General features: G+C 41.2%; 1 protein-coding gene across 2 annotated transcripts in view; it reads right to left on the reverse strand.

The window, feature by feature from the left end:
• The window catches only part of LOC138981863 (oxidoreductase NAD-binding domain-containing protein 1-like), a 44,721-nt gene extending 29,407 nt beyond the window's left edge, over nt 1–15,314 (reverse strand). Inside the window, exons 1-2 of one of the 2 annotated variants that reach the window (XM_070354994.1) lie at nt 15,234–15,314; nt 14,976–15,056 (exon numbers count right to left, since the gene is read on the reverse strand). The gene's annotated coding sequence lies outside the window, so the exon portion shown is untranslated. The remainder of the gene's footprint in view (nt 1–14,975; nt 15,057–15,233) is intronic. The other variant, XM_070354992.1, reaches the window with a different exon arrangement.
• Nucleotides 15,315–22,874: the final 7,560 nt, after the last annotated feature.

Consider the following 22,874-nt stretch of genomic DNA (forward strand, 5'->3'; position numbering starts at 1 on the left):
ATCCCTTAGTGCACTGGGATGTCTCAATAACTTAAATAATAATAATAATAATAATAAATGAGCATTTATATAGCGCCACATCATAACTTTACAATTATGCTCTTTGCGCTTGACACATTTGAAATTAAAACACAGTTATACAAGCATTTACATCTACATTCATAGTCAACAACTCTTAATTAAAAGCATACGCCATCAAACATACATTACAAACAATTCTTCCACTAACTAAGTAATAAAAACATGAATAAAATAGGTAGTGAAAACAAGGAAATACCAGCTGAATACCCTTAATCAAACAGAACATGTTATCAACAATTCTGAAAACAGCCCTTGATGTTTATATACATTATCACATTATCACTAAAACAATAAATACACTACATGTAGCCTACTGATGGACTGAGAAAAACAAAATCAGGGGTTGTATTTCTTGAAGAGGTGTGTTTTAAGTGCTCGTTTGAATGCTGAGGGCCCCAAGAGGGGGGGGGGGGGGGGTATCATCACGATCACGGGAAGGGAAATTTTAGCTTTCACGATCACAGTTACCTTGATTTTTGTTTTCACGATCACAAACACCTTGACGAATAGAGGATCATGGAGTGATACAGCTGTGAAAAATGTACGTTGAAAATAAAATGCTTTGCAATAATGCCCATCACGATCACGAAAACAAATGACGATCACGATCACGAGACTTGATTTATTTGTCATCACGGATCACGGGCAAAGTCCCATCACGATCACAGAAATGGAAATTTGGGCAATCACGGTCACAGAAAGGTCAAAAAACGCCAATCACGATCACGATTTTAAACCCTTTGGGGCCCTCAAGGCTTGGGGTGACTGAGAGTGGCGGATGTGAAAGGGGAGAGAATTCCATTGTGTGGGTGCGCCGAAAGTAAAAGTGCGTTGTCCGTATGTTTTGGTTTTGGTGTGTGGAATGGTAATGATGCGACAGTCAGAAGAGGCACGGAGTTGTCTTGCTGGAGAATATACGGTGAGGAGTTCAGAGAAGTAAGCAGGAGACGAGCCAGAAAAGAAGTTAAAGCAGAGGGTGGACAGTTTGTAGTCAATGCGGGCTTGAATAGGTAACCAGTGCAGTGTGCGAAGGAGTGGTGTTGCGTGATCTCGTTTTCGTGCTTTGAGAATGAGGCGTGCTGCCGAGTTTTGGACTTTTTGTAGTTTATGCAGGAGGTACAGAGGACAGCCAGAGAGAAGTGAGTTGCAATAGTCAAGTTTAGAAAGAACCAAGGCACAGACAAGAGTGTTAGTTGTTTGAGAGGAGAGTGTGTGGCGAATGGTGCTGATCTTACGAAGCTCAAAATAAGCTGCTCTACAGACTAAAGATATATATGTTTGTTAAGGGTCATGTCAGATGAAAGGGTGAATCCAAGGTTTCTAGCTGATGGTGAGAAAAGAATGTCGGTGTTGCCTATTTGAACAGAAACAGGTTGGGGAGAGGGAAATGTAGTGTTCTTCTTTTTGCACAGTAAGACTTCAGTCTTATCATCATTCAGCTTAAGTTTGTTATCGACCATCCAAGATTTAACATCAGTGATGCATGTCTGAATGGTCTGGATGGCGGAATGTGTCTCTGCAGGGGGACTGGGTTTATACAGCTGGGTGTCATCAGCAAAAGACTGATGACACACACACACACACACACACACACACACACACACACACACACACACACACACACACACACACACACACACACACACACACATAAAGAACATGTAGACACACACTCGTACAGACACGCAAACGGTCAGACGCAAAACACGAAGTGACAGTCACACGGACGCGTACGCCACGCTTACAGACACTTACAGGCAAATGCACACACATTAAATGCAGTCACAAAGCTGAACAGTCACACAGCCGGAAATACGCATATACATTCACATATATACCGCACAAACAAAAATCCGCTCAGTATGCAAGGCAAGCCCAAGTATCGGGTAGCAACGAGATCCGATCTGATGTTTTGAATTACATTTTTATCTGAAGGGTTTAGCAAACTGAACTGCATTCCTACTTGATTCTAGACGTTGTTAGAATGCAAACTACACAACAACGATAATCACTGGCTACTGCGCGTTTGTATATTCTTTACAACTCCCCTGTGTGTGTATGTGTGTGTGTGTGTGTGTGTGTGTGTGTGTGTGTGTGTGTGTGTGTGTGTGTGTGTGTGTGTGTTTGCGTGTGTGTGTGTGTGTGTGTATGTACCTTCGAGAGACAGAGACACATAGACAGGCAGACAGACTCTCTCTCACACACACACACAAACACACACACACACACACACACACACACACACACACACACACACACACACACACACACACACACACAGAATTTCAGGGGGGGGGGAGATGGCAACGCATGAGAGAATCTACAGGGTGACCCAAAATGAGTGCAACCCATAAAAGTACTCACAACTGCTACAAATGTGAATGGATTGAATTTATTTTTAACACACATCAACGAAAGATGATAACAATTAAGTTCTGAAAGTTGGAGTCATTTCGGTTGGGTGGTCCACATGTTAGCGACGTTGAAGGATATGCTCGAAATGTCCACCGCGTTGAATGCTCCGTGCAAAATTGTCCACCACGCGGACACACTCTGCCCCTGGAATCCTCCTGATCTTTGTTGTTATTGCAGCTTTCAAGTCCATGATTGTCTGGGGTTTGTCCTCATAGACGTGGTCTTTCAAATAACCCCACAAATAGAAATCGGGGGGGGGGGGGGGTTAAGGTCAGGTGGACAATTTTGCACGGCGCATTCAGGAGTGTCTCCGTCAACGCGGTGGACATTTGGAGCATATCCCTCAACGTCGCTAACATGTGGACCACCCAACCGAAATGACTCCAACTTTCAGAACTTAATTGTTATCATCTTACGTTGATGTGTGTTAAAAATAAATTCAATCCATTCACATTTGTAGCAGTTGTGAGTACTTTTATGGGTTGCACTCATTTTGGGTCACCCTATATATGACGCTTAAGTGGTTGCCCCTGAACAGGACATTTTGCTTAGTGCTAAGCCGTGTGTTTGGGGCTGGACTGTACGAATAAATCTGTCTGACATCAAGTGGACTTGACAAGCTGAGAGACTCCACGCTACATGAAATGCTGGACAGGGATCAACAACAATAACAAAATAAACAAATTAACACATAAATGGATAAAAAAAATAAACAACACATTAATGAATAAACAAATGAACCAAGAAATGAAACTTCGCCATGTAAGATCCACAATATGATGACGAGGAACATAACATATTTGTGTAAATCTAATTTAAATGAGTAATTTGTTTGTTTGTTTGCTTAACGACCAGCCGACCACGAAGAGCCATATCAGGGCGGTGCTGCTTTGACATTTAACGTGCGCCACACACAAGACAGAAGTCGCAGCACAGGCTTCATGTCTCACCCAGTCACATTATTCTGACACCGGACCAACCAGTCCTGGCACTAACCCCATAATGCCAGACGCCAGGCGGAGCAGCTACTAGATTGCCAATTTTAAAGTCTTAGGTATGACCCGGCCGGGGTTCGAACCCATGACCTCCCGATCACGGGGCGGACGCCTTACCACTAGGCCAACCGTGCCGTAAGCTGCGGGCTATTTTTATCATCGTCATATAGTAATTCTATTAGAGTGTTAGCCTAACGTCCTGCAGGTATCAAATTCTTGAAAATTCATTGTTCATCTGTCTTCAGTGTCTGGGTGGCCGAGTGGTAACGCACTTGCGCTCGGAATCGAGAGGTTGCGTGTTCGACCCTGGGTCGGGCCGCTATTTTCTCCCCCCATTCCTAACCTAGGTGGTGGGTTCAAGCGCTAGTCTTTCGGATGAGACGAAAAACCGAGGTCCCGTGTACACTACATTGGGGTGTGCACGTTAAAGATCCCACGATTGACAAAAGGGTCTTTCCTGGCAAAATTGTATAGACATATATAAAAAATGTCCACCAAATACCCGTGTGACTTGGAATAATAGGCCGTGAAAAGTATATACTCGCCTAACACGCTTGAGATTTACTGGCCGATGTGAATGCGTGATATATTGTGTAAAAAATTCCATCTCACACGGCATATTGTAAACGCCATGAGCCTCCCCTCTGGGAGGGTATGTGCGTAGAAATACTCACTAATAAATAAATAAATAATAAATAAATAAAATAAATAAATCTTCAGTATCAACACTGAGTGCGTTCCCCTCCTGGGTCCTTGGTCACCATGGTAAGGGAAGGTTGCCTAAAATGGACCACTTTCAGTTTCATGTTGATAACTAGCTTGTTTTCTTGCAAAGAAGTTTCATTTTGTGCTTGGTAGTTCTTCTCTCTTTAGTTCACCGTTATGCTTAATTTGAGCGAATTAGCCTTGATTGACATTCAGCGAAAAATAAATACAGACAAATTCTGTTTTGGTTTGACGAGAACGTTATTTGAAGCACAACAGGAAACTAAAGAAACTTATCAAAAACAGAGAGAAAATAGATGAAATTATCAACTTCCACGAAAGGAAGATTATTTGTTATGTTTTTTGAAAGCTCGAGGGCTAGTTTTTTTCAGCAAGCTTCTTAATGAATTAATGAAACCAGCCTTTAGCTTTTAATTTCTTCTGTTTGGTGAAGGTGTTCCATATCTGGCGACAAAGACATACTTTGAGATTTAGCTATTATTTTTTTGTCTGCTAAAATGTAAAAACTATAGTCTTAGCTGTCATATATCGCAATTTTCGTGTGATAACAGCTTTGGTAGTGGACAAACTAGTTCGTTTTAAGCGTCACATTTAGAATGTTTTGACATGTGCAAGTTACCAAGAGAGGGTAAATACAGCGACCTTCAAAGCTATATGTCTTTACAATTAATTCGCAGTTACACCCGTTAGGATTCACCTCGAAAGGAGGATAGATGTGTTTTAATCCAGGTGACCCAGTAGAAAACACGTGAAACCGGATTCGCGTGTGACGTCTTCTTTGCGTTGTTTGTTTTTTCTACGAAGCGACACACAAACGGAGAATCACTGACACAAACGTAGCCACGGATACAGACAGACAGTCAGACAGGCAGGCAGACTGGCAGACTGGAAGGTAGGCAGGCAGGTAGGCACGCAGAGAGACAAGCAGAAGAGTAGACAGGAGAAGACATGCGCACACAGAGAGTTAGGAAGTCAATCAATGCGCACACAGAGAGTTACGAAGTCAATCAATGCGCACACAGCGAGTTAGAAAGTCAATCAATGCGCACACAGAGAGTTAGAAAGTCAATCAATGCGCACACAGAGAGTTAGAAAGTCAATCAATGCGCACACAGAGAGTTAGAAAGTCAATCAATGCGCACACAGAGAGTTAGAAAGTCAATCAATGCGCACACAGAGAGTTAGGAAGTCAATCAATGCGCACACACAGAGTTAGGAAGTCAATCAATGCGCACACACAGAGTTAGAAAGTCAATCAATGCGCACACAGCGAGTTAGAAAGTCAATCAATGCGCACACAGAGAGTTAGGAAGTCAATCAATGCGCACACACAGAGTTAGAAAGGCAATCAATGCGCGCACACAGAGTTAGAAAGTCAATCAATGCGCGCACACAGAGTTAGAAAGTCAATCAATGCGCACACAGAGTTAGAAAGTCAATCAATGCGAACACACAGAGTTAGAAAGTCAATCAATGCGAACACACAGAGTTAGAAAGTCAATCAATGCGCACACACAGAGTTAGAAAGTCAATCAATGCGCACACAGAGAGTTAGGAAGTCAATCAATGCGCACACAGAGAGTTAGAAAGTCAATCAATGCGCACACACAGAGTTAGAAAGTCAATCAATGCGCGCACACAGAGTTAGAAATTCAATCAATGCGCACACACAGAGTTAGAAAGTCAATCAATGCGCACACACAGAGTTAGAAAGTCAATCAATGCGCGCACACACAGTTAGAAAGTCAATCAATGCGCACACACAGAGTTAAAAAGTCAATCAGATAGACGAATCATGACGAATTTCAAACACACGCACATACACTAACACACACATAAACGGACAGACTGACTAATCACCACCAATAACCCCGCGCACACATGTCCGACCGTCACGATACTTTTATTGTACTCGCAATGTTACCCCCTCCCCCCCTTGCCTTCCACTACTGTTACAGGAGTTCCCGTAACGCACGGGTAGCACAGGGGGTCATCCTTTTAAATCTCGTAATATTTCGACGCGACCCCGCCACAGTCAAAGCCAGGCCAAGCTTAGGCTACGATATTTGGATCAAGGTGGTAGCGGGTGGGTGGGGAGCACTTTCTCCAGCCCTACCCCCCCCTCCACCTCCTTCCCCCTATGCTCCCTCCCCGAACTGCAACGCTTCCACCCCCTTTCCCCCAGCCAAGCTCCTCCACCCATTCGCAATGACTTGTGGGACAAGCCCACGTCACCAGCGCCCTTGGAAAGTCGAAGGTTGCTTTCGAAGTGGTGGTGGATGAAGAGGAAGGTGAGAGGGGGGGGGGGAGGGAGGGAGGGAGGGGGAGCAAACCGTAAGTCCTTCCAGAAAGTCAAGGAGATACGAAATATTGCTACACTACATACAGAATACAGAATACAGCTGGGGAGGGGTGGTATGGGTGAATAAGTTAAATAGGTGGAAGGGGCGAGGAGGTGATGAGAAATGAGGGGTAGGTGATGATGGTGGGTGGTGACTCTACAAGTAGTTCTGACACAGACAAAGACACGGATGAGAGAAGGGGGATGGGGGCGGGCGGGGGAGAAGGTCAGATCGAGAAATTGGGTTGAGGGGAGGGAGGGAGACGAGGGCGGGGGGAATCGTTGGTGAATCTAAATAGATACGGAGAAATGAGATGGCGGAGGGTGGGGAGGGAGGATAGCCATATAAAAGACCCCAGTGCCAGGCCGTCTCCTTTCCATTTTGCCGAAAGACGCGAGTGCATCTTCGGTCCTCCCTGGGCTTTTGGACAAATCGGCTAGGCAGAGCAACCACAATTCCTGCAACATCGCAGACCTCTACAACATCCGCAACAGATCTCCCGAACAGCATCAGCAACAGCAGCTGCACGTCATCCGTTTCAACGACGAGCATCAATTTCAAGAGCTCTGCTAAAATCGGTTAGTGAACACAATTTTGATGCATTTAGTAATGTCAGTGTGTGTGTGTGTGTGTGTGTGTGTGTGTGTGTGTGTGTGTGAGTGTGTGTGTGTGTGTTTGCGTGCGTGCGTGCGTGCGTGCGTGCGTGCGTGCGTGCGTGCGTGCGTGCGTGTGTCCATCTATTTTTCATTCAACTTCTTCATTTTGGATAATTTATGGTTGTGCGCAAATGACTTTAATTCGGTCACTCTCTTTCTCTCGTCCAATTTTGTTTTTCTTATCTAATGCTCTTCGACAAAAAAAAAAGAAAGAGATGAGGCAACAATAGAAACAAAAGGGAAGCTTTCACAAGAACAGATAAAAATGAAAAGGCCAATACCGTGCGTCACAGACTAATTCAATACAGTATTAATTTAATCATCAGCACTACCTAAACGATTCAGATGAATTGGACGAGTTAAAGCGGAAGACCTACAAATAATGTTAACATTAGCTGATTTTTTAAAAGGTGACAGAATCAGCAATGCAAACATGTTTTTTTTTCATCCGGCCCTCGCCCATTGAGGGGTAACTCAATAACTAGAAGAAATAGAAGTTAAGTTACCTACAGTAAAAATTAAGAGAGAGAGAGAGAGAGAGAGAGAGAGAGAGAGAGAGAGAGAGAGAGAGAGAGAGAGAGAGAGAGAGCGAGAGAGAGAGCGAGAGAGAGAGCGAGAGAGAGAGAGAGAGAGAGAGAGAGAGAGAGAGACAGAGAGAGAGAGCGCGCGAGAGAGAGAGAGAAGGAGAGAGAGAGAGAGAGAGAGAGAGAGAGAGAGAGAGAGAGAGAGAGAGAGAGAGAGAGCGAGCGGAGCACGCAACCTTTCAATGTCCTCCCTCCCAGCACATCCCGCTCTGTCTACATAACACATACAATACAAACCAGACCAAGAAATAATGCAAACAGCCAGTCATATCACGAATTGTACAAAATTTAATGTCTTTGACACACGATAAGCTTAATTGTCGTATCAACCTGGAAATCACATTTACAGTTTGCTTGCCATGTTTCAGAGTAAAATTGTGCTTTTAGGGGAGACCTTTTGCTTGTTTTATGGCTATGTCTTTACGCTCTGGACTAGGTTCCAAGCACATGTACTGCGTTCCGAATACGAATACAAAAGTTTAATTGCTAGGCCATTGGCACCTGGCAATGGGGAAGGAGGGAAAGGGTAATCGGTGTACACATAGTTCGAAAACATGCACTGATCATAGGGATGGTTCACAGTTTACATCCCTGTCCGTTTCCGCGTCAGTGTTCGTTTTGTCCGTTTTGTCCGTTCCACAAAGTTGAAATTGTTCTGCCTTGTGAACATGTCAACCCTACCGACGAAACAATCACTAATTGGAGTGATTCGAAATAATTTCATTGAAGGGTGAAGTCCCTTCGAATATTCGAAGCAAGCCTTGTCATATTTAAATATGAGAGCACAGTTTCCGAGTCGTCAATATCCTCTTGACCCCTCTTTCCCGCTCCCTGTAACGAGAGAATATCTTAAGCTCATAGTGAAAAACTGAGGTTATTTTCAAAACCCAAAACAGGTCACAAATCCCATGCACGATCGACCAGTACACTGGGTTTTTTTTCTTTTGATCCTCGTTTTGTTCCAATCAGTACGATTTCTGAACTTTAACATCTAACTTGCATTTTTACTGCAATTGCCCGCGCTTGCAGATATTCTTGCTATTGTTTTTTCTCTCAATTTTGTAAAAAGTATTTGTTTATAATCTTGTATTTTGTTTTAGTACTTATTTCAGCCCTTGGTGACTTTCGGGTTAGGCATGCCCCATCAATCAGAAAAGGGGGTTGGAAAGATGGAGATTTTGTGTGAGTGTGTTTGTATGTGTTGGGGAGGTTGGTGGTGAAGGGGGGGTGGGGGGTGGGGGGGGGGCCGGGTAGGACGTTAAACAGACTACTGACACAAAAGACATGGAGTGCATGTACTTCTGGTGACCTCTTTTGACCTAAGTCCTAATTTCTAGGTCCCCAGGTCAGAGTGACTTGGTCACTGTGACTGTGACCCACGGTTTATTACTTGGTGTGAGCATCACTGCAAGCAGCTGTACTGTTTCGTGAGATAAATATTCGAGGAAATAACACAAGCCCCGTTGAAATTGTCCCTCAACCCCTTTTTGCAGACAGGGGTTTGCTTTTATTCCCGAACGTGATTTTCACATCTTGTTGGAAGCGTCCTAAACTGACAGTTTATCGCAGTGAGTCGTATAATATTTCTTTAAACGCCAGAAAGTTGTGTCAAGCACAAACACCAAAGACATGGACGTAGGACGGACATCAACCGACAGCAACAATCACCTGCTGTTCGACCAGAGGCATCCAATTATATAATACCACGTCATCGCACCAAGTATAATAATAATAATAATTGTCAGTAAGTACTGGTGTCACATGACTGATGTGAACCAGTTGATTGGCTAATGGCGATGCGCTAAAACGGTATTCTTCCGCCCTTTGCCTAAGCGAGACTGTGCTCTCGATCCTCAGAATTAATTAATGACATGTAGCTTATATTCTCCACAATACCAAATGACCATAAATTCCCTGCTTCTCAATTAAAGCAAAAGTGGTTTTTTTTCTGACAGATTGCATGTGCCTGTGCCACAGTGCCACTGATCTAAAAATAGAAGCCGCTGTGTTTCATCTCATTTTCGCCGACTACCATAGATTCTTCTCATATGCCGTGTTAGTGGCATGTAGCTTATCATCCACATTACCAAATGATGAGTTAATATACAATTCCCAGCGGCTAACAGAAAACACAAGTGTTATTCCGATAACGTTCCAGTTAGACCAGCATTTGGAAGACTGACTCGATCGACTCTGTCATGCGTATGGTTTTCGGGGTTTTCGGAGTCAAGTAGTACTCTAGCAGACTACACTGAAATACGACTGCATCAGTTCAGTAAATGAATGGTTTCCGAATTATTATTTCAAGGCAAGAACAATCGTAATCGAAAACGTGTAGGGTTCAGAACGTTCTTACCATATATAAGACTTATTACCAGCCTGCCTCAAGCGTGCAGACTCAGTGCAGACTGCAGTGGTTCGATACTGCCCTAGCCTAGCAGACGACATAAACCCCGCTCAGCAAATTAACATGTTGGGCAAATGTGAACGATAAAACGATGGGGATATAATACGTGTAGGATTCAGAGCATTCTTACCGTTCATATTTAGTACCAGACTCCCCGATGAGTGAAGATACCACACGAGAAACATGCCACATTTATTTTGAAAATGTGCTAACCGTCGAGTTCTTCGGGGGGTAGTCAATTCAAGGGAAGTCACTCTGCACAGTAAATCCTTCGAAGCTTGACTGGAGGTTTCGAATCGCAAATAACTAAGAACACAGTCCTTTCTCCGAGTTCAAATGAGGTCTCTCTGAAAGATCATCACTGTTTAGCTTAACGCTACACTGGAATTTACCAACAGAAATTAAAACAAGAGTTTGCGTGTGACGAAAGCACGACACACTTGAGACAGCCCACACAAAAGTAGATCTTCCACGACCTGACCACACAGTTATGCCTATTCAAATGCGCGTAGCAAAATGTGCGTGTTGTATCTTCTTTTTTCTCTGGCGGTACCGACAATATCGTTATTGAAACAATCCCAGTGCACTAAGGGATTTATAGAGCAAATCTCGAAAATAATTATTGAACTCAGCGATATGCCCTTCGTTCAATAATGAATTTTCTCGCCGGATTTGCTCTATAAATACCTTAGTGCACTGGGATGTCTCAATAACTTAAATAATACGAGAATTTATATCGCGCACATATCTCACCACAAGGCGACTTAAGGCGCACTCATACACATTCTTTCGCATTAACAACTCAAGCACACTCATATACACTTACGCATAAATTACATGAAGATGACAAGGCAACAACACAAACAGCGACACGGCACTCAAAAGTAAGCACGAACAAGAAAAGAAAGTTACAAATAATAAATATGTACATGGCTATTTACAACTGCTCTGATTTAGGTTTGCGGGTGAGGAGGGTGTGTAGCGGGGCACTGTAGTCTGAGGATTGTTTAGGGAAAAGAACAGTCTTGAGGCCAGATTTAAATGCTTCTAAATACTGTTGTTGACGGAGGGGTATCAGTCGAACTGCTGAGTTATTACGTGTACATAGAGCCAATGTGAACAAAACAGCTGAAACTACTGAAACTTTCTTATCACCTTGACCTTGGATACACAATACTTTTCTGTGAAACAAACTTTTAACAACACTAAATCATAATTGAAAACGTACAGACAGACAGACACACACACACACCACGACCCTCGTCTCGATTCCCCCTCTATGTTAAAACATTTAGTCAAGTTTTGACTAAATGTTTTAACATAGAGGGGGAACCGAGAAAAAGAGTGTGGCTGAAACCCGCGCTTTTTCTCTTCATTTACAAAAACATTGCCTATTTTCTGTTTGTTTGGATATATTTCTGTAGGAAACCAATAAATAGAGAATACTACATGGCTTGCTGTGTCGTACCAGATTTACACGATTTTTTTTTAAAATATTGAACTGCGAGCGAAAGCGAGCTGTTCACTATTTGAAAAAGCAACGAGTGTAAATCTGGTACGACACAGCAAGCCATGTAGTATTCTGTTTATCCTACATACTGTACTTACGTGTATTATACTGAAAATGTCCTGCAGTCGAGGCAGCTAAATTGAAGACGCTTGTTTTAGAACCTCGATCTCTTCTAAAGCTTCGTGCAATCTATTACGTCAAAGCAAAGAAACGTCATTCTGAAAGTGTGGCGTGACGTGTTGGTTCTAAAAATTCATCGAGGGTAATTAGCGAGCGCAATTTTTTTTTCTATAATGACGTTTGTCTCGGTGACTTTGGCATCATAAGCAGTGGAAAAACAGGTCTCTGCCAGACTTGCTTGACATGACCTCATTTACATGATATACACACGTGTGATTTGAACAATTATTATCTCACGGGTGTCTCTCTCACGTATGTAGGATAATTATGAGGCCACAATGACGGAATAACAACAACGTAAAATAAACAAGGGGTGTGTGGCTATCCAACGATGTTTGCACCTCTCTCTCTCTCTCTCTCTCTCTCTCTCTCTCTCTCTCTCTCTCTCTCTCTCTCTCTCTCTCTCTCTCTCTCTCTCTCTTGTTCCTATCTCTTAACTCGACCATCTTTACAAAATATTAGTTTAGTAACTCAGTCATGTGCAAACCCCAACCCCGACATAAATGAGAGTCATTAAAACGCAGTGTCACGCTTTCTCATGTATGTTCGAAAAAAAAAGGAAAGAAAAAGACAGGACAAAATAAACAAGACCTCATGCAAACTCATGTACTCCCATATAAAAGATATCAATTGAAATGTTAAACCCATAATGCTGTTTGGTTTGGTTATTGATATGTTTGCCGAACGTACAGGGCCGCTACAGTGGAGTGGATAGTAGCTGTGGAGTTGTAATTTTTGATTGACAGTTGGACACGATTATTGAATTTTATATGAAATAAATTAAATTAAATTTTAAAAAAATAACTGAAGGATCCAATGCACTCAAAACATCCTTTGCCGTAGATATAACTTCTGCATGATGACTTGATTATCTGATGTGAAGGTGGATGAAGTTTATCGAGCAGACTGCTGTAGTCACATGTTTGTGTTGAGTAATCAAAGTATGTTACCTATGTGACGTATGTCCTGTTTGGTATGATTGTGCAAGCGCGTGTACGGTAAATAGAGAATTCTACATGGCTTGCTGTGTCGTACCAGATTTACACGAGGTTTTGTTTTAAATATTGAACTGCGAGCGAAAGCGATCTGTTCACTATTTGAAAAAGCAACGAGTGTAAATCTGGTACGACACAGCAAGCCATGTAGTATTCTGTTTATCCTACATACTGTATTTACGTGTATATTTCTGAAAATGTCTTGCAGTTGAGGCAGCTAAAATGAAGACGCTTGTTTTGGAACCTCGATCTCTTCTAAAGCCTCGTGCAATCTATTACGTCAAAGCAAAGAAACGTCACTCTGAAAGTGTGGCGAGGGTAATTAGCGAGCGCAATTTTTGTTTCTATAATGACGTTTGTCTCGGTGACTTTGGCATCATAAGCAGTGGAAAAACATGTCCCTGCCAGACTTGCTTGACATGACCTCATTTACATGATATACACACGTGTGATTTGAACGATTATTATCTCACGGGTGTCTCTCTCACGTATGTAGGATAATTTACATTTGTACTTGCCATAGTCACCCCCAACCCCCCAAACAACCAGGAAATAATGACAGACAAGTGTTCAACCACTGTAAAGGTGTAAACAATTAATTTTAAAATAAGAGAGAAAAAAAGATAATACACCAGGGCCGGACCCAGGGGGGGGGGGGGGGGGGGGTTCCAGGGGTTCCGGAACCCCACCCCTGGAAAAAGCATGTACCTTGCTTTGAGTGTTTTTTTTTTTTTTTTTTTTTTTTTAAATAAATTTTGTGTGTGACTCTAACAAATTGTATTCAATGTGAAACCCTCAAAACAAGGCCCAGATTGCACAGATTTTAACCGTTTTTCAAAATTTTCCGGGGGAGCATGCCCCCGGACCCCCCTAGTTCGCGGGCCTGCGGCTTCGCCACTTCGCTGATTTGCCCCCCAAAAAAAGGAGGAACCCCCCCCCCCCCCCCCCCCTTACAACTCATTTGGTCCGGCCCTGTACACGATATGTAAAGGTGCTTTCGTTATTGTGGGATGAGTGTGGGCGAGAATTTACACAGCAAAAAAACAAACAAACTAAAAACAGCAAACACCGACAACAGAAAAGTACGCAGGATAACTAATTATCCGGACTAGTTCTTTTATATACGTTCAACGACGTGTTTATAGATCTAACTCCCTTTACTTTTTGACCAGCACATATAAACGGATTGAGAAAAGGTCAACAACCATTACAATCACAACAGCCTTTACCGTGACTAAGGCAAAGAATTCAGGTGACAAATGCTCTCGTGCCGAAAAACGGTTTGTGAGATATACGTCACGAGTGACCTAAACAAGGCTTGGCAATGTATCATTGCTTGACCGCTGACCGGCGGAATTTACTTGCTGTTCCCTACATGTCTCGCCAGATTCTGGATGCTGTGACTATGTACGTACTAGACAGTTATCAGCGTCAACAAAAATTGTTGACGTGTGTAAGTGTGTGTGTGTGTGTGTGTGTGTGTGTGTGTGTGTGTGTGTGTGTGTGTGTGTGTGTGTCTCCAATGCATTGTTAACATTAGGAAGGTGTAACGATGAAAAGTGATCATGAACTGTGAGAGAGTAGATCTGACTTGTGGGGTAAGAGAGAGAGAGAGAGAGAGAGAGAGAGAGAGAGAGAGAGAGAGAGAGAGAGAGAGAGAGAGAGAGTGTGTGTGCGGAGGGGGGGGGGGTGAGACGTTACCTGATAGTGTAGTGAAATGGTACACCTAGTACGTGTATTCAGTTTCCGTAACTAGAGAAAAGCGGTTAATGTTTGTTTCCGTAATACCCACAGATGCAAACATAAAACGAAGATATACATACATAGGACAGCACAACAATTCTTTGGAGAAAACCGAAGAAAAACAATCCTAGGTGTAGCAAGGAAACGGACAAAAAAAGCACAAGGTAGAAAAGAGTAATACAACATGGAAGGAATACATCAAAGAACGAAAATGAGTGTGATAGAAACAGAGAGAAAAAGTGAGAAAGAAAGAAACGAAACGAAACAAAGAAACAAAGAAAAAAACACACACACAAACAGCAAGGGAAGACATAAATTCCTTCATGGAAAAAGACACCAACCAAACCCTCAGTCGCTGTTCCTCTTTCTTCTCTCGTCGTTTTCAGTCCAGTACCCTCATTTAAAGTTTTTCGTTATGAGATCTGAAAAAAAAATATATATTGAAATAATTTCAAGCCTGACACTAGTATCACATTGCTCATAGGCTATGCATGTTCTTAACTGAGCCCGAAGTTGACTTCGCGAAGTCGTCGCGAAGTCTTTTTACCGAAAATTCAGTGCCAAAGATTCGTGCAGCGAGCTTCGTAAAGTAAACTTACCGAAGTCATCTTCGCCAAATGAATATCAGGCAGTATGTACCTCCACGGCTTCCAAGTGCATGGGTACCTTGAAGAGCCGCTTTACGTCGTGTGATATATTCACTGCAACCTACAAGAAAGAACAGAGCTATAGGAAAGGACATTTGGACTCAATTTGAGGTCAAAACTGTAACTTGGAAATGACGCCATTGACACACCCGTTACAGAGAAAACGTTAAGAAAAATTCGAGATGACAGCTCACACTTCATTGTTTCAATGCTTAGTTGTAGCAAAACCTAAAGTATCCTTAACAAAAACCAACACACACGCAAAAAACAACAACCCCAAAACAAAACAGAACAAGAAAGAATGAGAAAGGAAAAACAATTTACAAGAGAAATTCTTTTTTTTTTTAGGAATGTAAAGCTAGAATCCTAACACTTCTCTGAAATAATTGCTCATGTCATTTTGGATTATATTTCTTTTTCATACTCCATGCTCCGTAGGCATGTTAAATTGCTATAGGCCAATAAGTAGCAGAGTATGTGCAAGAAACTCACGAGCGTTTGCGTACCTGGTTTATCCTAGCTACTGTATCACCTTTTGCACAAAGTAGGTTCAAGTGGAATGGGCTGAAATTGTGTTGGCGTCCATTTAACATGACATGACATGCAGTTCTCAAAATACTTGCTTGACGTTTGAATAATTTGTGTTTCATGTCGTGTAAACTTTGTTGACGATTAGTTTTACCGTATTGATCCGTTTCTCGTGAGTCCAAATCATTAATCATAATCAAGCAGTTCTACAGGGCATATCCAGCGTCACGGACGAGGCATTCGGACGAACATAAAGGCACGTGGAAATCAACAAAACAACTATATTAAGTTGACAATGATCGAGGATTATGCAACTTGTGACTGTTGTTCTCTGTGAAGTATGAAATAGAGAAATATTTAATTTGTGGGCGAGTTCTTCGATGTTTGATGTGCGTCACGGACGAGGCCAAAATTCTGTCCTATTTTTCAATCACAAAGAAGTAAGTTGATATTTCTGCGAATTGTGTTCGCTGTTTTCGTTCATAGCGATGAAACATTAATGGCAAGCATTGCTCTTTCAGTAAAGATAATTCAAAAAGTTAAAAAATAAATCACATTTCGGAGAAACGCTTGAACATTTGTCACGGACGAGGCCAGTACGCGTCACGGACGAGGCACGTACGAAATGCACTATAGTAGTGACGTCTTCAGGAGATCAACAAATTTTATTATAGCAACATATCGTTTTCAGTAGTCACCCACAATGTGAGACTATCATTAATTTGGGTCAGTGTTTACATTCGCTCGTTCGTCCGCCCGGGTTACGTCTGTCCGTTAGCTTTAGTAAGCATAAAGAAGGATCCTCAAGAGCCCATGAATATTTGAAAACAAAACTTGGTGGATAGGTACATATGGGTAATATAATCTGTCGTGCAAAGTTTCAAGGTTGTAAATGAAAGGTCAAGGTCAGATCTATGTTCGAACCTTGATTTTTTTCAGTTTTTTTCAGTTTTAATCCAATCAAGTTGAAAATTGGTATTGTGACAGAGTGTATATTAAAGAAATGCATCAAAATTATGAGCTCGAATGAAATATGTTTTGATTGCATGCGTTTGAGCATGTGTCTGTTTGTCTAAATATGGACAATACTTGTTGCACCAACGGGTTTTTTCTCTCATATAAATAAAACAAAACACTTGTCAAAGGTTAAAAGACAAACGATGCTGTTTATTTAACAGAATTTCGGCAAGTTGCTTTTATTTAACTTCAGGATTGTTAATTTCCTTCCAACATGAGATAACAACTGAGCATGCAGCTTCCACAGTAAATGGTTAAAATGCCAAATAAAAGTCAGTTTCTGAAAAGGCAAAGTAAAGATTGTTTCCAATTACAATGTAAAGTCAAACTAACTTGTCTTTTCCACCGTTGCCGAATCTGTTACAAATCAGCGACAGGGCGACAGCGTAGCTAACTTCGTCACCCCCCTCTCCCCCCTCCAAAACAGCACATTCATTGGCATGTCAAAATATTGACACTGAGGGACAGAGAAAGCGGCAACAAAGTCATAATAACATGAGGTAACAAATGAGCACGAAGCTTCGACGGAACACACTAAATGCCCAATAAATAAGCCAGTTTCCGTTAAGATTGCTTCCAATTATTGACTAGTGTCAGACTTGTCTTTACCACCTTTACCGAATCGGTAACCAATCAGCGACACGGCTCACTTCTTCCCCCTCCCCCCTAAAAACAGCGTAATTGGCACTGCCACTGTGAGCGACAGCTATACACTGTAGTCGGTAGATGCGTCAAGTAATCGCAGGTGAGTATTGTTTTGCAGGCTTCAATGGTACTCGGTTCGAGGGCTTTCAACGGCAACGACTGTTTCGGCGTCTTGCAGGTTGAATGGACACATAATGTTTTAGCTGGTGAATGTACCCGACGTACATCATTGGTTTGGTTGCTTTCCCGAATGTTACAGTTTTACCTGTCGCCTGGACCACCGTTATTGGCTGCCCCGAAAGCATTTTACTTGTGTATTTCACTGCAACATGACATGTCTCAGTCTAAGAATAGGTCTAAATTAATCAGCTGACTGATTTCTGATGAAGCACGCGCAAAGACAGGGAGACAAAAGGAAGGCAAATACCGCTATAACACATCAAAAAGTGCCTCGTCCGTGACACAATTAAGTCAGCAACTGTATGTCTGGCAAATTAAATAAAAGCGACAAATAGTGCCTTTCGAAAAGCTTGAAGATAATCTCAAGTAAAATTTCTGTATAAAACGAAATGCAATCAGTACATGAATTTTTGTATCCAAAATGTCACGGACGAGGCCATTTAGGGGGGTGAGTTGCATTCTTTAATATTTTGGCTACAAAGAGTTTCAACAACTGCCGACTTATATCACAGTATACATCAATGTCAGTCTCATGTGATATGATGATTACTGAAATTACAAAAAAAATTGGATTGTACTGAACCCGAATATAAAAAAGTGACCAAAAACGTCACTTCATGCACAGTGAAATCCTCTTAAACAATATGACTGCTAAACAAGGGACATAACTCAGTGAGGAAAATAAAATATTGATTATGAACATATGAACATTCTACAACAAAGCCAGCGTACCGAAATAAAGAAATTTGTGTTTTAATTTCAAGCGTTGAGAGAGCTAATTTTTTGGACATGCCCTACAGAAATGCACCGAATTGAAAGTAACCATTGTAACCTTTGTTAAAATAAACTTATGTTTAAGCCAAAGTAACCATTTTGCAGGGCTTTAAAAAGACTAATGATATTCCCCAGACGCGTAACGTGAGCTTTTTTCGATGTCGTTCGGATAAAACCTAACAATAGATCAAGAATAAATCTACGATTATTTTCGGGATCGGGAAGCGCATGTCGACTGAGGATACTTAAAGGCAATTACTTCATTCATTCTCACTCTTGCTATATAGTCTTTCCTTGATTCATTCCGGACAGAAAACAATCCCTTTTATTAACAGAAGTTAAGCAGTTCAAGGCAAACAGGCTCAAAGCCAAAGGAACACTCCTTCTCGTGAAAAATGTTCGGCTCACCGTCTCAGATCTTTTACAAGGGATAACACATCCTTCCATTTGATCACATACTAAAAACAAGTCGCGTAAGGCGAAAATACAATATTTAGTCAAGTAGCTGTCGAACTCACAGAATGAAACTGAACGCAATGCAACGCAGCAAGACCGTATACTCGTAGTCCACCGCTCACGGCATAGGCAGTGAAATTGACAAGAAGAGCGGGGTAGTAGTTGCGCTAAGAAGGATAGCACGCTTTTCTGTACCTCTCTTTGTTTTAACTTTCTGAGCGTGTTTTTAATCCAAACATATCATATCTATATGTTTTTGGAATCAGGAACCGACACGTAATAAGATGAAAGTGTTTTTAAATTGATTTGGACACTTTAATTTTGATAATAATTTTTATATATTTAATTTTCAGAGCTTGTTTTTAATCCGAATATAACATATTTATATGTTTTTGGAATCAGTAAATGATGGAGAATAAGATAAACGTAAATTTGGATCGTTTTATAAAAAATTTTTTTTTTTACAATTTTCAGATTTTTAATGACCAAAGTCATTAATTAATTTTTAAGCCACCAAGCTGAAATGCAATACCGAAGTCCGGGCTTCGTCGAAGATTACTTGACCAAAATTTCAACCAATTTGGTTGAAAAATGAGGGCGTGACAGTGCTGCCTCAACTTTCACGAAAAGCCGGATATGACCCCATCAAAGACATTTATCAAAAAAATGAAAAAAACGTTCGGGGATTTCATACCCAGGAACTCTCATGTCAAATTTCATAAAGATCGGTCCAGTAGTTTAGTCTGAATCGCTCTACACACACACACACACGCACAGACAGACACACATACACCACGACCCTCGTTTCGATTCCCCCTCGATGTTAAAATATTTAGTCAAAACTTGACTAAATATAATGAACCGGCTGCGTGCTTTTTGTACACAGAGGGAAATAATTGATGAATTAATTTTGTAAAAGCCACGGCAATCAGGCAGAATGTTGCTTTCTGGTATGTGACCAAGTGGAGGGATGGTCTTTTCACATACTAAAAGCCTGGCAAAATCTGAGATGGTGAGCTGAGCCGAAGTTTTTTTTCACGCGAAGAAGTGTAACTTTCATGAACATCTACACCCGTAACATTAGTACTCAAAGTATTTTGATGACACCTAGAAAAAGGGCAAACATCCAAACAAACAGACAGAGTGAAACCTATATAGCCACTTTATTTACATAAGGGTGGCAATAACAAAAACAGAAATCGTACAGGTTTCATGTTCATCTTAAAGGAATTAGAAAAGGTTATTGCGGATAAGCTTGAATCCAAAACGACCAAAATAGCACACAAATATCAAGTGACTGTCCATCGAGTATTTCCGTCGGCTGTCAAGAGATCCTGCCAGTAATCTGTGTGTCTATTAGACCTTAAAACTCGGAAGCCACTGTACGATTCTATCATTTCCAGCATCACATTCTGCCTGTAACCATCGGTGCAGGTGAGTAGTTTTTCTCCTTCTGCTTGTGTATACATTCTTGCTGAAAGTAACATGTTCTTATGTTCCGTTATTGTACTTATGATAATAATAATAATAATAATAATAATAATAATAATAATAATAATAATAATAATAATAATAATAATTGTCAGTAAGTACTGGTGTCACATGACTGATGTGAACCAGTTGATTGGCTAATGGCGATGCGCTTAAATCTGTTAGCGCACTCTTGGAGTGCGCTAAATTTTCTACAGATCGTATTCTTACGCCCTTTGCTAAAGCGAGACTGTACTCTCATCCTCAGAATTAATTAATGACATGTAGCTTATATTCTCCACTTTACCAAAAAATAACCATAAATTTCCTGCGGCTCAAAGCAGAAGTGTGTTTTTTTTCTGACAGATCGCAGGCGCCTGTGCCACAGTGAATCCCACTGATCTAAAAATAGAAGCGGCGGTGTCTCTTCCACAATGGTCTCTTCTCGTTTTGACTTGCAAAGATTCTTCTCATATGCCGTGTTAGTGACATGTAGCTTATTAACCACATTACTAAATGATGAGTTAGTATAAAATTCCCAGCGGCAAACACAAAACACAAGTGTTATTCCGATAACGTACCAGCTAGACTCTGTTATAGTAGACTACACTGAAATACGACTGCAATGAATGGTTTCCGAATTATTATTTCAAGGCAACAACAATCGGAATCGAAAACGTGTAGGGTTAAGAACGTTCTTACCATGTATAAAACTTATTACCAGCCTGCCTCATGCGTGCAGACGAGCAATTTTTGTTTTTAAAATGAGACTGCAGTGCAGTGGTTCGATTGCCCTAGCCGCCTAGCAGACGACATAAACCCCGCAGCAAATTAACATGTTGGGCGAATGTGAACAAACAAACGATGGGGATATAATACGTGTAGAGTTCAGAGCATTCTTACCGTTCATATATAGTACCAGACTCCCCGATGAGTGAAGATACAACACGAGAAACATACCACATTTACTTTGAAAATGTGCTAACCGTGGCCATGGAGTCAATTCAAGGGGCAACACTCTGCACAGTCAATCTGTCGAAGCTCGATGAAGGTTTCGAATAGCAAATAACTAAGAGCACGTACAGTCCTTTCTCCGAGTTTCAAATGAGGTCTGTATGCAAGATCATCTCTTTTTAGCTTTACGCTACTCTGGAATTTACCAACAGAAATTAAAACAAGAGTTTGCGTGTGACGAAAGCACGACACACTTGAGACAGCCCACACAAAAGTAGATCTGACACAAACCTGACCACACAGTTACGCCTATCCAAATGCGCGTAGCAAAATGTGCGTTTTGAATCTTCTTTTTTCTCTGGCGGTACTGACAATATCGTTATTGAAACAATCCCAGTGCACTAAGGGATTTATAGAGCAAATCTCGAAAATAATTATTGAACTCAGCGCTATGCGCTTCGTTCAATAGGCCTAATGCATTTTCTCGATTTTCTCTATAAATCCCTTAGTGCACTGGGATGTCTCAATAACTTAAATAATAACTGGACATTTATAAGTGCCTAACCGATGGCTCTAGGCCCTTTACAAAAGAACATATACAGAATAGAACAATTAAATGTACAACCTACATAAAACAATTAATCATACGGACAAAAATCACCACAGGTACTGTTCACACAATATTCATATATACACACTATAAATACAAACAGTCCCAGCGAACACTTTCAACAATCATGCCAACTTTGTGGGAGAGAAGTACGTGCAGAAATGGAATGGAAAAGACATTAGGCCGGGTTGGTGTAATACTGTGTGATATCTTTGTTAGACATCGGCTATTTTTCCATTGTTCTTGTGAACTTCAAAGGGTTGATGTACACATGCAGGCATCAAAGTTCATGACTGTTGCAATAATTATTTAAAAGCACATAGTGAAGTGTGTCAACAGTGATAACGATGGCGGTGATATTGAATGTCCAAAGAAGGTGTTTGAAGTGCTGTGAAAACATTTCCGACCAAAGTGATACGTTGTCAAATTTATCGCGTTTGCCGAACACTGACAGTACGGGAGTATAATTTTCAGTTCAAATGAAATAAGATGAAATAGAATGAAATAACGCAAAAGTAAGTAAAAAAAGTAAGAAAGAAAAAAAAATGTAGCTATAAACAAAATAGAATTAATATGAAAAAAAACACGAGTTCTTCAATGCAAACGATTGCAGTTCTTAAAAGCAAGTTCTCTTTAAACACCTACTTTAAAGATATATCGACTTGTACGTAGTAAAAGGACTGTCACTTAACGAGTTAACGAGAGAGAGAGAGAGAGAGAGAGCGAGAGAGAGATAGAGAGATAGAGAGATAGAGAGAGAGAGAGAGAGAGAGAGAGAGAGAGAGAGAGAGAGAGAGAGAGAGAGATCAAATCCAATCAAATCCAATCAATTTTTCGAGGGTTGTGGCATAAGCAATACAACGAGCTTTTTTTCAACCAGCCCTCGCCCAGAGAGGGGACTAATCTAATTACATATTTACACGGATATTAACGTAGAAAAAAAAGGTAGAGAAAAACAA

The sequence above is a fragment of the Littorina saxatilis genome, linkage group LG12, assembly GCF_037325665.1.
Source record: "Littorina saxatilis isolate snail1 linkage group LG12, US_GU_Lsax_2.0, whole genome shotgun sequence".
NCBI classification, from domain to species: Eukaryota; Metazoa; Mollusca; class Gastropoda; order Littorinimorpha; family Littorinidae; genus Littorina; species Littorina saxatilis.